At 35.0% G+C, this 13,844-nt stretch overlaps 1 pseudogene; it reads left to right on the forward strand.

The window, feature by feature from the left end:
* The first annotated feature begins 9,539 nt into the window (after positions 1-9,539).
* LOC128163555 (uncharacterized) lies at positions 9,540-13,547 on the forward strand (annotated as a pseudogene).
* Positions 13,548-13,844: the final 297 nt, after the last annotated feature.

Here is a 13,844-nt window from a genome sequence, read left to right on the forward strand (position 1 = left end):
CTTTGCAAGATTTTGAGAGGATTTTGGTTATTTCAGCATATTTACAATAATTTCAATTGGAGTAATTTCCCCTTATCAGTGCTAATTGTGACGTCAAAGCTGACTTTGGTGTCGCCTGACTCTTTTAAAAAACTCCACTGAGATATAAAAGTACGCGAAGTACACTTTTTTATTTACTTGTACGTGTATTTACGTGTACGTTCCAAGAAATTACCGTAATTATAGTGAATAAAATAAATGTGAGCATTCATCCAAATGAGTGCAATTTACAACTGTTTCCTGTATCTGAAGAAATTTCCTTATTCTTCAGCTCTTCTTTAGCTTAGCCTTTGCAAGATTTTGAGAGGACTTTGGTCATTTCAGCAGATTTACAATAACTTCAATTAGAGTAATTTCCCCTTATCAGTGCTTATTGTGACGTCAAAGCTGACGTTGGAGTCGCCTGACTCTTTTAAAAAAACTCCCCTGAGAAATAAAAGTACGCGAAGCACACTTTTTTTTTACTTAAAAAAGCATGATGTTCTTAAAATTACATTCTCGCGAGAACGTGAGGTTGGAAACCATTGGTACTATGAATTGTGGGTCAAAATTTATGTCGTATACATCGTTATTGTTTTTATATTGTCTTGCTGATTCTCGTGAGAGTGCGAACTGATGAAAATTGCCATGGGAACAGAGAACTATTGTGACGATTAAAACAATGCATTACTGGTCCAATTTACTGACGCCAAAAAAATCCGTTGAATGAATGTGCAACTAGTCCGAATTTTCTATTCACACACGCCTTGCCGGTAGAGCTCAATAAAATGTGTCTGGTATGAAAATGTATGAAAATGCAGGATGCAAATTTATACGATAACAAAAAAAATAATGGCCCTCAAATGTGACCTCTAATACACCTGCACGTACAAACATGTATTCACTTAATAAATATATTACCGGAAACAACAATTTTCCTTTTGTACTGACAAATGGATAACTGCCCGATCTTCCAAATAATTGACTGTTTATTTTTTTTCCACATGTACATTAAAAGAAGTGGTTAATTATTTTTTATTAAACGATCATTGTGAACAGCATACTAACATGTAATAAGTATATATATATATATATATATATATATATATATATATATATATATATATATATATATATATATATATATATATATATATATATATATATATATATATTATATATATATATATATATATATATATATATATATATATATATTTATATAGATAGATAGATAGATAGATAGATAGATAGATAGATAGATAGATAGATAGATATAGATATCTAGATCTAGATCTTGATCTATAAAATGATCTTGATCTATAAAAGCTCTAGCCCTTTTGCAAGTGATGAAACGCATGTAAAATCCGTTGACATCTAGCCTTGACGAGGAACAAATATTGTATCAATCTCCAACTGAAATCATTCAACGAGAAGTAACTGAGCTATCCTTGCAAAAAGAAGCTACCAAAATTAAACAGAAAATGAGGGCAGAATGGTGTAAAAAGTTGAATTCAAGAAAACAATTATATTGGAAACAAATTAACAATTCTAATGATGCTGAACAGTATGAAAAATGGCTAAATCAGGAAAATGCAACTCTTCCGCGGAAATATAGAATTACAAGCATTCGCAGAGAACCTGAAGAACAAACACAAATTAGAGTCAATGTTGCTGTAGAGAGAGTCAAAGGGGAAATAGAATTACTGCGTATGAGGTCAGGTATTTCTAAACAAAAGGTCGCAAACATTGACGAGCAAATGATAGTAGATTTAAAGACAAAAGCAACAGGCAGAGTCTTAGAAATTCTTCTGAGTATGTGGAAATTAGACTGTGAGAAAGAAGAAAAGAAGTCAGTGGACCGTTGGCGGTACAAAGAAATTTGGTTATTAGATTACGTAAGGAAATATGGCAATAGTTGCATAAAAGAAAACGCGCCGAAACAAGTCAAGAGAAATGAAAACACAAATAAACCAAAACCAACATTTCAATCAAAACCCAGCAAACTAAGCTATGCTGAAATCACGTCTAAATCTCAAGATGCTCCTGAAGTGTTGGAAAATAATGCGCAAACTAGCTTGTTTCCACCGCAAATTGCCGATCCTAATAACCAGAGGAATACAAAAAATAACCAACACCATGGGCGAAAATCTCCGTTTGAAAGGAATTCGAATGCCAACAGAAACACATTTTATCAACCACTGATAAGAAAACCAGTAGGAAAAAGACAATTTCCGCAAAACAGATATAATGGCCAAAACAATGGGATTTCTTATCATTCATCCGGGAATTTATTAAGGAGGAATGGAACGACCTACATCGGCAGAAAGGCTAATCATTATTTTTTAGGAGGAGGCAAACCAAGCCAAGGCCAAAGGTATCCGAACAACCGATATCTACAAGGACAGAGGACAGGGCGGAAATAGTAGACCCCAAAGTTATTAACCTGTCAAATAGATCATTGAACGAAGCTGAAATAAACTTACTTTCAAAAGGATTAAAATTTACACCAACGCCAAATGAAAGTAATCCTCAGGATTTAACTACAGACATTAAGGAATATACTAGAAAATTAAGACTAGCCGAATATTTCCATAGTGACGACGACGAAGAAAATATAACTGAAACAAGTCTTGTCAAAAACAAATCTAACTTTAATCCTAAAAAGGGAAGAAATGCTATCCTAGATACAGTTTGTGATACTCTTGAAAGTCTATCAACTGAAGATAACACCCCTAAAAATAAAAGACAACATAATTTATTAAAACCAGAAGAAAATGCTATCAAATCGTTGCTCAATGATGATTCTATCGTAATCAAAGAGGCGGACAAAGGAGGAGCAGTAGTAGTTATGGACGCAGAGTACTACAAAAATAAAATACTGGAGATGCTTAACAACAACGAGTTTTATTGCGAAATAGCTGAGAACAATGATAAAAAAAACCATTCAAAAAGTGAAACGATTACTTAAAGACCACCAGACTTCCTCCGATATAACAACCAAAGAAGCGGATTTTTTAACAGATTTTGATTTCCGGGAAAGTGTCTTTTATGGACTTCCTAAGATACTTAAGTCTAAAACAATTACTAATGCCATCAAAATGCAAAATAATGCATATATTACTTGTATCAAACCGGACGATCTCAAATTTAGACCTATAGTGGGAGGACCTAACGCTCCAACACAACGACTGAGTCATCTTATGGATATATTACTAAAACCCTTATGCTCAGAAGTAAAAAGTTATGTTCGAGATGATCTTGATTTCCTGAGATATTTACCAGATAAAGTTAACCAAGATGCAAAGTTGGTCACTATGGATGTAACAAATTTGTATACAAACATAACCACAGATCTCGGTATCAATGCCCTCAAATACTGGATCAATAGATATCCACAAAATATCAACAGCCGTTTCAGCAGAGAGTTTATCCTAGAGGCAAGCAGTTTAGTCCTTAAAAACAACACATTCTCTTTCAACGGCAAACATTATTTGCAGCTTAAAGGAACTGCTATGGGGACTAAAATTGCCCCTACTTATGCCACCCTCACATTAGGATACTTAGAAGAGAAAATGTATGAAAAAGCTAGACGGCAATTTAACCATCAAACCGCACAAAATATAAAAAATGGATGGAAAAGATATCTTGATGACTGTTTTATCATCTGGAACGAGAGCGACGCCAATTTAACAGTCTTTTTAGACATTGTAAATAATCTGGATCCAAACATCAACTTTACGCTAGATGAAAGTGCGATCTGTATTCCATTTTTGGATGTGCTCATTTCCAAATGCGGAGAAAATATAACCACCGACATGTATTACAAACCAACAGATACCCATCAGTACCTTCATTTCAGTTCTTGCCATCCGGGCCATACTAAACGCGCAATTCCTTACAACTTAGCAAGGCGAGTATGTACCATAGTTAGCGACAACGAAAAAAGAAATGAACGTTTACATGAATTGAAAGCAAGCCTGATAAAACAATGTTATCCAGTAGGAATCATAGACGATGGTATCAAAAAGGCATTAGCACTGAACAGGGAAAATCTTATTAATCCTCCTGAAAATAACACCTCTGATTTAAAGATATTACCACTCGTAACTACGCATAATCCGAATGATATTAATATTATTCCAGTCGTACGTCAACTTAACAACATTCTACAAACTGATGAAAAAATGTCCGAAGTGCTGAAAAAATATAACTTCATCAACAGTAAAAGACAACCCAGGAATCTCCGAAGGATACTTTGCAAGTCTTCTTTTCAACGTCAATCTTACTCTGTCAGCAAGTGTAACGATCCCCGCTGTGGAACTTGCCAATACATTAAAGTCGGGAAATCGTTCAAGTTCGGGAACAAGGACTTTATTGTTAATGCGAACATGTCTTGTGCCTCTAAAAATGTTATATTTACATTCTACTGTGTTTTTCCATTACATTCTGTGATCTTTAAATGCCTCTAAATGCAACAAGTAGTCAAAGGTCAAATTGACGATTTTTATTATGACGTCACAAACGCTGAACGCTACAAACTGCAACGTCACAAGCGAAAATCAAAGTTCACGCTTATGGCTGTTACTGTGGCTCTTCCATTAATATTAACTTACCCTTAGAATAAGATAGGAATCTTAAGGCATGAATCACATTTGCAGACAAGGCAAGAAGTTAAAAAAATGTAAATATAAGCATTGAATCATGATTTTTTGAAGTATACACTCTCATAACTGCCGCGGTGTGTGCATACAAATTTTCATAACGCGCTAACGCGCGTTACTCAATTTGTATGCACACACAGCGGCAGTTATGAGAGTGTATACTTAAAAAAATCATGATTCAATGCTATAATATACAACATTACGTGTAGCGGATGCAACGAATTCTATATAGGAGAAACTGGAACAACCCTACGCACCCGTATTCGTATACACAAACAACACGTCAATCAACCCGAGTACAGAAAAATTAAACTTAGTGAACATCTTGATATTTGTGGCCACGGACAATTTTCAGTTTTTCCGTTTTATAAACTTTATACTGACAATACAATTGAACGAAGGGAAAAAGAAAAACATTTTATAAAGTCACTAAAACCTTCGTTAAATAGTTTGATATAGACTGTTTCATCGTCTCTGATTTTGTTTTACTGTATATAACGCTATATAACTTTATTCTATGATTGTTTCCTTCAATAAGCATTATGACGTCATAGTATTATTGTTGACGTTATCACTAGGTAACGTAATTACGTCATAGTTTTAACGACTGTAAAACGTCTGAAGATTTTTAACAATGAAAGCGCTTATGTTTTGCAGTTAGTGTTGCTTTTTTTCTTTTATTATATTTTTACCGGACACTGAGAAAATACTTTTGTGATTTGGATATATATATATATATATATATATATATATATATATATATATATATATATATATATATATATATATATATATATATATATATATAGGGTTGTCCCAAAATAATGTAGACAGGACACATAATTTAAAATCTGTTCACTGTAATTTTATTAGACTTCTATGTTTTCTTCAATGACTCTTTGGCAAACAATACTGAAAAATTCAAATCTGTACTTTATTTCTCGAAAAAATAAATAATCAGTAACAATAAGTTTTGTCAGGCGGTGCATTGTGCGACGTCGAACATTTCCAGTTTTACGTTATTGCTAAACCCTCCACATCGTTTACGATAACATTTACGTTTTATTTCCGAAAATGTCTCTGAAAAAATATTATCTTAAGTTGAACATGTACCCTGAGTGCACATTCAACATTTATTTTGAACATGTACCCTGAGTGCACATTCAACATATATATTCGTTTAGTTTTTTTTATATTTTCTAAGTACAATCGATCTGTCGGCTCCAAACTTGCCCTGAATTACTTGTTTAACGTCCGTCTTGCCGAAATGTGTCGTTAAATTCAGCATTTCGACGTCCATTGATATCGTTCGGGTTTTTCTTTTTTCCACTTATTGTAATCGTACTTGTTCAAATATGTTCAATGTTGTTTAACTACTTATACAAAAAACGCATTTCTAATCATTTCCGTTAATTTCATTTACTCCAAAGCCGCTGAGGATTTATTTCATGGTCTTTACAAAATTGTATCAGTTACTGCTGCGCCGCCTTAAACGCTGACATCGTCATTTTATTACGAGTTAACTTTTCGAATTGTCACAAAACGCGCTATAAAATATTTAAAAGATTTGTTATTGCCAAAACATTTGTAAGTAAATAAGAATTGTTATCAAATATCAATGTATGTTTTATTTGAATTTATTCATTCGAAAATGATTTTTAAGATTTCTTAAAATATCTTATGCATATTGATGATTTCTGTTAAGATTGCGAGAGTTATCTTTCCTGCGGTATTGTCAAAGTTATACAGCATCTTCATATATGGACACAAAATCAACGTTGCCGGAGGTAACCAATGAATTTATTCCTCGGTAAAATCTTGGGAGCGTCATTTTAATAGCGTGGGTTCTCACTTCTTTCAGGACGCCGATAGTTATAAGCATTGAAAATTTTCAAAGCGATCTATAAAGCGGTGAGGTTTATATTTTTGTTTTATTTTACTGATGGAGCCCAATAAAGTACTTATATTGGGTCATTCTATTGTGCGCCACTTTCAACAATTCCTAGTAAGTAATGAGGATGTTAGGTACTGTGAGGATCTTGGTCTAAGAGCAAATCACAGGATATTTTATAGAGGAGTGGGAGGTCGCACTTTTTCGGGCATTCTCCGCGAGGATGCGAGTTTCATTGAAAAAGTAAAACCTCGTAACATAATTCTAATTGTTGGGGGCAATAATGTTCGACGTGCGACGTCTTCCGAAGAATTGGCAGCAAATATTGAATCTCTTGTATCGGTACTGCACTATAGATTTGGAGTCGCTTAGATCCATGTGTGTAAATTGTTGCCACGATTTTAGCAATGTTTTGATTACAACAGTACTGTGGATGAAGTAAATATCCTTCTCAAATCTTCTCTGCGCAGATTTGAATTCGCTTCATTTTGGGAGCATAATGACCTCTTCCCTTCCCCTAAGTTCAAGGCGTGTGACCATAAATTTCTTTTTGACGGCGTCCACCTCAATAAACAAGGCAACGTTCATCTCTATAGAAGTTTGCGCGGACTTATTTTGTCTAGAATGCGTTAAAGTTTCGGGCGATTATCTCTTGTAATTTCGAAGCATAGGCGTCGGAACCGGGGGGGGGGGGGGGGGGGGGGGCTAGGGGGGCTTAGCCCCCCCCCCCCCCACACACACACACACACTTTTTTTGCAAAGTTATACCTAACCATAGAAACATAGCATGATAGAGGGTTCAGCCCCCCCCCCCCCACTTTTTCTCGCAGGAAAGAATATTGTTCCTAAATCCTTAATAACGTTGTATATGTAGATCTACATACATATTTAGTATTATTTTATTTCTTTGTAATAAGCAAGGAATGGATTTCCGTATTTGATATCCATCACATAGTTTTATCATAATTTACTTTTTTTTCCTGTAAATTTTCAAATTTGTATTGCCTCACTGAGGCAGATCTCATTGCACTGGAATAAGCATAATTTACAAGTGTTTTCATTATAATTTTCATATGTAATTTTTGCCTCTCCTAGGCGGATCTCATCGCACTGGAATCAACACAATTTACATTGTGTTTTCCAGAGATATTTCATATTTGTTTAGCCTCCCTGAGGCGGATCTCATTGCACTGGAATCAACACAATTTACTTGTGTTTTCCTGAGATTTTTCATATTTCTTTAGCCTCCCTGAGGCGGATCTCATTGCACTGGAATCAACACAATTTACCTGTGTTTTCCTGAGATTTTTCATATTTCTTTAGCCTCCCTGAGGCGGATCTCATTGCACTGGAATCAACACAATTTACTTGTGTTTTCCTGAGATTTTTCATATTTCTTTAGCCTCCCTGAGGCGGATCTCATTGCACTGGAATCAACGCAATATTAGTATACTACTGTATAGTGCAAAATGAGTCAAACAAGTTCATATTGATTTCGCTACTTTTAAAATTGTTGGAAATATGTATATTAGATATTATTAAACATATAAACATTGACTAACATCGTCAGAGTTAAAATTGGCGGAAGAATTGAGGTAGGTTAACAGTATTTAAGGAAATATGACTGAAAAAAAACCCGGGTGGCGAAATCTCTCGTGGTGTCTACGTATTCGCGCAAAACATCATGTGCCTTAAAAGATGAGGCCTTTATTATTCATTTATGATTGATGTAAAGCAGGACATCCTTTCGGTATGAATAATATATAAGTTGTTGCTGGTTAATTCTTTTGACTCATGATTTCATTTTTTAAAAGTGCGTGCAGCATTGAGAGAGAGAGAGAGAGAGAGAGAGAGAGAGAGAGAGAGAGAGAGATGTATATTACATTTCATTATTCAATTATAAGATTCATTTGTTCATTTAATTTTTCAAATCAATTTATTTGTAAAAAGAGAGTCAGACAGACAGACAGGAGAGACAGAGAGAGAGAGAGAGAGTAGGTGAAGGGAAACTAAAGCACGCTCATGTAGAACACAAAAAGATGACAGCGATTTTCTATAATCATATACAAAGAGAGAATTCACAGTTGATCATACGTATGCCGTAGAAAGAAAATGTGCAATAAAAAGACTCATCTGGAGTGTGTACTACAGTTGTGTACAGTATAGTAGTGTTATATTATTGCAATCACATGCCGACATGTACGCAAAGTTTTGAAATGCGCGGATCCAGAAAAAGATTTTTTTTTTGGGGGGGGGGGGGGGTCCGAGTGATAATTCTTACATGCAAGTGATGTGAGGAGTCGGAAATTTATTATCGATTACAGTGCTATTTGAATTAATAAGTTTAAATTTTTTAGAAGGCGGACCCCCCTCACCCACCCACCCACCCACAGCCGTTTAATATTGTAGAAAAATGTTGCCGTGTCGGCTGAATCAGTACAGTACGAGATCTGTAGCTTTATCTCAGGAGATAAGATACTCAATGGAATTCTAGATAGAACCATTTTAAGAAGAGCTTGGACTTTAGGTACATGTAGTTGTGTCAAACAGCATTGTAACGTAGGCCTGTCTATTTCATTGCTGGTCACTAAGCCATGGCTCTTTGAAATCAACACAATTTGTCTGGCTTTTGAGTTTAATACTACGCAATAGGTGTATATATTTCGCTTGAAACCAGGGTCTTTTTGAACTTGTTTTGACGCATGAAATAGATAAGAACGTCCTGCTGAAAGTCCAAGGCCTTGTTAAAGTGGTTCTATTGAATATGTTGTTTCTTGACAAGACAACTTTTTAATATTTAAACATAAAAGAAAATAATGTCTCCCATAATTACGTAATATGTCGTTTTGCTGATGCGTAATACGTTCATGCGTAATGCATAAAGTGTGTGTCATCGGAAAATATGATATTATACTTTAAAAACAATTGTGTAATGATGTATTACTTCACAATTTGCAAAACCATACATGATGATTTGGAAAAGAACGTTGCAATTACTTCTCAGTTTTTTAAGCTATATAAAAGGTAGGTTCTTTCATTATTAGATATTTAAAAAACTCCAATTTTTTTTTGCAATTTTCCAGAAAACGAAATAAATAGGAAATGTTTCATTTATTAATGCATGTACATTTTATATCCAATAAATATGTGAATTAAAAATGTTTTACTAAAATACATGTAATCTTTGCGCATTTATTTTCTTTACGAAATAAGAAATGGTCGCAGAAACAAGAAAACAAAAACTAGTTAATCGCGTTAAAAAAAACCCGTATATACTTTTAAAAGTTAAATTATTAAAGAATGCTCATTATCATCAATTGTTTTTTACAAATAGCATTGCTCTTTTTTTTCTCTTATTTTGAATTAGTGTTACATTTTGCACTTTGCAAATTTAAAATAGCTTTACATGTATATCTGTACAAAGAAAAAAAACAAAGAATTACAGAAAAAATGATAATGCTCATTTGGGCCCATATCATATAATTATATTGTCCATTTAGGCTCATATCATTGGCTCTGAAGTGAGGGGCAGATGTTATCCGAAATCTTTACAATCAAAACGAAAAATCCTTACTCCACAATATCAAAATCCTTATCTGCAGGGGGAGAGGATGGAAGGTTGTATGTCATATCCCAATATTAAACATTGGTCTATATGTTATGTTTCCCTATAAATTTAATCAGCACTGACCAAAAAAAGTGAAAGGCGGGGTTGGGGGGGGCAGTTCGTTTTAATTCATTATTTTATATATGTGCATTTGATAAAACAGATTTTTTTAATTAATGAAAAGGTTAAAACCATACCCCCCTCCCCCCTCAACTAATGCTATGTACGTTTACATGCATTCTTTATCCAAAGTCTATTGATTTCTTTTAACAGCAACTTCTCCATGCATCATCCCGGGTCTCTACGGATTACTTTGTGATAACAGATGTGGACGCTGTGCAGGGGAACGGCGATTGTGGTTCACTAACTGGTGACTGCAACGGAGGTTGTCAACCGGGTTTTTCGGACCAAAGTGCAAGATGACGTGTTCGGCAACATGCGGAGGGGACGGGAGTTGCTCTCAATTTACCGCTTTCTGCGAAAATGGCTGCCAGTCCGGCTTCACCGGGGTACAGTGTGACCAAATTATATCATCACAGCAACCAACACCTGCACCAGGCAAAAAGCTTCCTTTTTAACAAAATTATAATAATGTATATAGATATAGATTGTCCAATCGTAACTACTCGTTCGTTTTCGCCCGGAAATGACCAACTATTTACGATCATTGTATGAATGCTATTATAAATCACATGCAACTTCTTGGGTCTTTCCGACCGAGCTCGGAAAAATACCTTGAACGAACACGACTGTGCATGTATTAAGATTACCGTATGTTTAAATGTTCTACAAGATGGGGTTGTATCCCATCGTGTTTAAGTATTTGCTAGACATAGTTTGTGAAGGAATGTGGCATCGATTATCGAAGTGGAGGCTTCAGTTCTATTCTTTTCTTTCCTATAGATGAGTTAAGGAAATAAGTACATTTTTTTTCTTTTTTCTTTTTTTTTTTTGGGGGGGGGGGGTGGGTGGTGGTGGAAGCCTACACCCCCCTTCCCATGTTTGCTACGTGTTTGTATTAAAGTTGATATCTTATATTATTAGATCTAAGTCTACTCTTAGCCCGAGTCTTTGTACACCTGGAATAATCAAATTTTGTATTACGTGCCCTATACAGGTACATGTACCTGAATCTGCTGTAGTGTTTATCAAAGGTATAGGTGTGATGCCCCACCCCTACATAATACACGAGAGATTTTCCCGGGGGGGGGGGGGGGGGGGGAGGTGGGTTGGAGAATAAATTTCAATTGATACCCCGTGCATGGTATATGAAAATTACTCCATATATACATGTGTGTAAAATATCTTAGCTATATCATGCAGGTAATAATCGTAATTATTAAAACAATATGAATTATTTGCACAAAAAATGTTCAAATGCCAAACTATAATTTACAGATGATCTTATGTCTACCGATGCTGTCCACGTGTGGGGACCTATTGCTGTAACGAGCCTCGTTGTGACTATAGCCTGTATCGTAATACTTGTGCTACTGTATAGAAGGTTATTTAACAAAAATGCGTTTTAAAAAATCCAATAAATATTCGAAAAAATAACCAAACTGTTTAATATCTTAATAGAATTTATAGTCTTGTTTTGTGATAATGCAGTTTTCCTAGCAAATAAATTCAAGTACGATTGTGTCATGTGTTATAATTTCAGGAAAAACAACAAAACGAAATCGTCTTACGAACGGAATTTGGTGCATATTCCGGAAGGTAAATTATGTAACCCCCTCCCCTTCCGATCTCTGATATCTGAGATTCGATTCAATTGATGATTCAAAGTTATATAAGTTTATTAATTATAATATGTACAAGCAATTATAAATTTTATAAGGACATGTACAAAGTATAGAGCATTATATTAATTGGGTTAACTTTTTCTTTCATGATTTTTAGAGGAGACCATGAGATATGTAAAATTGAACCAACTTCAAGAAAATATAAGAAACAACTCGACTGCTTCGTATGTACAATTAATCAAACAAACACAATATTCATATTTTTATTAATAAACATGTATAGGTAAGACTCTTAAGTCAGATGGTCACGCCAAAATCATCCAAAGGTTACGTCAATATCCGATGGTCTGCGCTAAAGGTCAAATGACCTGCCACGCAAAAGTCAGATGCTGTTTGATTACTGTACGTTTATTACATGTACGTCACGTCATTGCGACGTCATTGCTGAAATCGCTGCTTTCTTCAAAATCTTCAACCGAACATGGATAATGGAGAAAGAGACGAGTGGTGAAAATTAACAGTGAGAGTTGGGGAAGGCTTTTGCGGCGGGTAAATCCGACAACATGGAATAATAATGTTCTAAAGTCTGTCCCAAGTTCATGTTTCTATCAAGTTAATGATTTCTAATTCAAATACAGTTGAAATCGATGAAATTGAAAAGAATCAAGATCGATATATTCATTGACACACAATATCTCTTTTCACTCATAAAGATACAGGAATGAAAACGAATTTCTTACGGAGATTTATAATGTGTAATGTTTACATATTTTCACTATTCGGAATTCACTCGGAATACCTCGCACAATTTTTCAGTGTTATCATCCGGGCTACTTCATGGCTGATGCAATGCAAAATTCCTGTAGATTTTGGGTTGTGTAATGAAGCCTGAAGCGGTAGAAGGGGTGTTTCAAAACAGATAATCTGGATATATTGGTGGATAAACCTAATTTGAGCAAAACATTTAAGGTATTTATGATTATCGAAATATCAAGCGAAAAGTGGTGGAAGCAAAAACTCGGGACAGAGTATAATATTCAAATGCAGTGCATGTGTTGGGCCTTTGCTGCAATTAGTGTGTAGGCCAATAATAAATAGTCAATGATGAACATATCTAAATATGAGCATTCAAATCAGGTGGGGTTAATTAAAAGAATATTTATCATCCAATAATTTTCTTCTTTATTCGCAACTTTTTTTTCTAAATTTATCGGGCTTTGGTGCATCACTCCATCGGAATTCCGCAACTGCACGCGGACCTTTGTTCTTTGGCTTGTCAAACTTTCGAAGTTTGGCGCAGACCTCGGACTTTAGAGTCTAATCACACTTTTGGTGTCATGTAATTATATAAACGGATATTCGATTTTCTTTAAATATCAATAATTTTTTATTGCTGTTTTAAATCCAGGAATAAGGATGGAGCCAATAAAAACTGTTCCGCAATAAAGGCTCAACGGGATCTTGCTAACTTTGAGTCGGAAAGTCAAGACTACACAGTTCCAAAGTTTACAAGAGAGGAGGGTGTCCCTGATGATCAGTCCCAGACGGAGCCTAAACCCACGGACTCGGAGCCTCATCCCTATATCTACGTCATATCCTCTTGAGTTGATCTTCAATAACCCATCTATACTCTGTCCCAAGATATTTATGCAGCACATTTGGACGGTTTTTTTTTTTTAAAATACACATACCTGTGAAAGAAGTGCACTTGTAATAGTTGAAAGGGATAATTTCCAAGATAATTTCATTGACACATTATCAACTGTCACTCAGAAAAATTCACAGGAACGAAAACTGATTCATTACGGAGATTTATAATGGGGAATGTTTACATCTTTTCTCCATTCGGAATACACTCGGAATACATCGCGCATTTTTTCAACGTTATCATCCGGGCTTGCTGCAATACAAAATCTCCA

This window comes from Crassostrea angulata, chromosome 9, assembly GCF_025612915.1.
Source record: "Crassostrea angulata isolate pt1a10 chromosome 9, ASM2561291v2, whole genome shotgun sequence".
NCBI classification, from domain to species: Eukaryota; Metazoa; Mollusca; class Bivalvia; order Ostreida; family Ostreidae; genus Magallana; species Magallana angulata.